Source organism: Lottia gigantea (genome assembly GCF_000327385.1).
Source record: "Lottia gigantea unplaced genomic scaffold LOTGIsca_7, whole genome shotgun sequence".
Lineage (NCBI taxonomy): Eukaryota > Metazoa > Mollusca > Gastropoda > Lottiidae > Lottia > Lottia gigantea.
This window is the reverse complement of record NW_008710370.1, coordinates 4,500,483-4,504,557: the sequence shown is the minus strand read 5'-3', so window position 1 is coordinate 4,504,557 and position 4,075 is coordinate 4,500,483.

The following is a 4,075-nucleotide window of genomic DNA, read 5'->3' as shown; positions in this document are numbered from 1 at the left end:
CACAAGTTCTGCTGAAATGTTCCTTAGCTGCTTTCAGAGAATTATTCAATGATATGGTAAAAATATATATAAATAGATCAAAAAGAGCGTTGTCTTCTTTGACCAAAGAACAGCGACAGTGACACGAAGAAACATGTGCTCATAATAACTCCTTTTCATCTCAAGAAAGTGATCTGTCTATATATTTTTGCTATGAAAATCAGTCCACCAACACTGATTGAAGCAGGGGAAATCAACATTAGTTAGAAGTCACTGCTTGCACGCCATCATTTTTCCTCCTGATAAACAACCAGAATGTGATAGTGTTATGATTAGTTGGATTTGTATTACTTTTGTATTACCAAAGACATCCCAGACCTGTATATGTCCACGGAAAAGTTGGTTTATCTAAGGCACCAAAACCCTGCATCTGTTCTGGACATCGAACAGGTTCTGATGCATCTCTGCATCAGGCACCACCCAAATGAACTAAACTCTTCCTTTTTTGATTACGTAATTCACCAATTAGCTCTTTTAAGGTATTAATTTAATTTAAGGTATCTTTTGACCTTTTAAAGACTTTACTTCTCTGTATTCGCTTTACAGGAAAGCATTCCTAACACCACTTTTTGTCATTTGTAATTATATATCCTGTCATATTTCCTACGTTAATAGTCATTTCTATATATATTCTAGGCATATGAGAACCTAATTTCCTCCAGATAAGACATTATGACTAGTATTAATTTATTCTCATTTTCTTTGGTTTAATGAGACATGGAAAAAGCGTCTAGTCGTAAGGATGGGACAATAAACCGAGGCCCTATGTGCTACAGGTTATGCACTTTAAAGACAGTTGGAAATCGAAAAAGAGCAGGCTTATGCCGCTGTCCTGGCAAAATTTCCCTTACTGCACCTTGCATGGCGTTGCCCGCCCACATGGTGCAGAAAAGTAGGAAATTATTACTACTACAATATCTGTTAATGAACTATCTTGTATCCTCTTAATTTTCCATTTGCCTTCCAAATTACCTTTCATTCTTATATGTTTATTTCTTCAGTGTGTCCAATTGTATACAAAACATGCACAGTGTATTTGAATTGAACTTCAAAAATAGTAATGATAGCCTTAGAATGACTGTGAGTTCATAAAAAGTATAGTATACTTTATGTTGAAATCCGGGTTTCCTGACGACCGAAATAAGGTTCTTCCAAACAGACTTTGATGCAATATTAAACAAAAAACAAAGCAATAAAAGCGCAACATTTAATTAAGCCCATCGTAGCATGAATCATTGAAAAATGAAGATAATTTTGTTTTCGAGTTGACTGATTTCTTATAAGTCTGCATACTAATGACTTTGGATGATCAGAAGCGATTATTCCTTGAATCTTTCGAGATATAATGCGATTAGTTATAACTGTTTTTAAGCAATGACACTTGTTTGGCCATTTCGAGTTTGATCACGTAGCCAATTTATTCTCGCCTTGTCTGATGTGCTATACATCTACGGTAAACAGTTAAAACCGTTGATGGCGTCTTCCAGACTCATGACATGTCAACGGGTGATTTCCTCAATTTCTATCTATAATGGCGACAAAAATTTCCACAGATTACAGCGTACTAGAAAGGAAATCAGCAACGTCATCAATTGGCATCAACAATTTGCCACAAATATAATATAAATATCAATACGAAATGTACATATGATATATCACTCTTTCAAAACTGAGGGCGGAATCGAGTCGAGCAGAAAAATTTGAACTGCAATCGATAATCATTTCATTGGCGTCTGACTTCTGTTTAGACCGCTTAATGACCCCTTAGTAGCAGGGATATTTCATGAAATTCGAGATACTAATACTTTGAAGACTCAGTTGTTGTTTTAAAATTTCGGTCTTGATCCTTTTTTTAAGACTAAAATCAAGCAAACTATTTGATTATTGGTGTTTAATATAAATTATCGTGTATTCTTAATCAAAAGAAAAACGTAGAAATCTCAATACACTCAAATAGTATGTAGCTAGAATTAGGCTCCATGTTTGTTCACGAGACCAAATGACGTTAAGTTATATTTGAATTTGCTGGCCACATTTTCGTATTTTAATATTATGGCCCAAATCTATTTGGAAGGTGAAATAGAAAGTTTAACTGATTTAAATTAATTCATTAGATTTTTGCAAAATGAAATTAAAAAAGAATCTTTCCTGTTGCTGGGCATTATAAATGGAATACCAAAAATACTCGAGTAGCTGTTGCATATAATTAATCGAACAAAGGAGACAAACTGGTATTTTTCCCAATTATTAGAACACCTTTATTTTCGATTGCTATAAGTATTAGCTGTCCAATTGCGAATATATAATATATAAATAAATGAAAATAAGGGAACCCATCTTTAACCGAAAGTATGGAAAGACATAAAATATCTTCCTATGAATCGATGGCGCCAAGTTAGTGTCATGGCACATGTAGAATAATACAAAAAAGAATTAGCCTAATTAGAATAATTTAGTCACAAGCTTGATGCCTTTAAATTGTGAAAGCAAATTCAAAATTAAAAAATAGTCGTTTTCTTTTTAATTTTAAGGAGAATTGTCCAACAATACTTTTTTCATTAAGTCAATAGTTTAGCAAAACCTATGGATACTATGTATCTAAAGTTAACTCTTCTGTTATGGTTTTTAATTCATCGGAACACCCATAAACAGTTTTCTCTAAACAATCGTCCTTAAATACGTTTTATATAACAGCAAAGTGTTGAAATGTGGTAGCAGATAGCCTTCAAATAAAAAATTGTATCCCAAATCATCAAAAACAAAATTTAAGCTAATAGTCCAATTTTGATCATACACCCTTGCTTCGTCTCATTCTATAATTCTAGTCCGGCCAGATTTAAATGTCGTCTTTCGAAAAATATCAACGACTTTCGAAAGTTGAATTTTTTCTGTTTTTTTACTAAAAAAATATACTTCCAGTAAACAAATTAGCCACAACCATCCAGATTTACGAAACGTGACAGATCAATTGAGAGAAGGTGTGCCAAGACTGGACGTAAGGATATCATTAGCATGTCGTGGAATGCTAGGAATCATGACCTTTAGAGTAACATTTGAAAGTTGTAAACAATAATTATAATACATGTATCTGTCTTGTCAATATCATTACTTTGATCTACAAGTTTTCCCTGATCAATTTTTTTTTATATAATTATATAGGCTTGTCATCTATTGTGATTGCCTTGGAACTAAAATTGAATTTTAATACATATTATGTTTTCACCCTATCCATGTGATACTGAAGGGATTCAAAAGAAGTTTTCATGCCTTAGAGTGTATATGAGTTCAGTTAATTTGTTGCATCATTCTAATTCCCACGTTGTTGTGGAATGCAATTCTAGTCAAAGCTCACTACATTATGACATCTTAAATACTAGGCATAAGTCATATTCGAGTACAGAAACTGAATTCAGTATCCTATGTGCGTATATGAATAAAATATGACAAAAAGTGTATTAGACAGCACTCGCCATCATTTCCTGGAAATTAAACTAATGGAGTTTTACTTCCAACTTTTCTGCACTACGCGGGTGCAATGGGAAATTTTGCCTGAACAGCAGCATTAGTCTGCTCTATTTGATTTCCAAAACGTACACACAGCCTGAAGCACAGGGCCTCGGTTTATTGTCCCATCAGAACGACTAGACGCTTTTTCCATGTCACTCATTTCTTAGGGGCGTAAAATATACGTTTATTTATAATCACGTAACAGCAGCAAGTAATGTTGAAATTGAAATCATAGCCACAAGTTCTATTATTCCATTCAAGATTAAAATGTGAGGTGAGATCAACAAATCCGTTGCAGGCAAAATTATTGAAAGGCGAGCACCTAATATCACGTTGTTAATATTTCAATGGAAACATTTGATAATTCTATCATCCAAATAAGACTGTTAATTTATAGAACTATATTGTTAGGAGCGGGGCGGTGAACTTGATTGAAAGATATCGGTAAATTAAGCAACAACGGTTTCGGGTATTTTTACAATTAAAGAATAGAACATTTTGGCGTATTTTAGCAGAAAAGATAAACCAA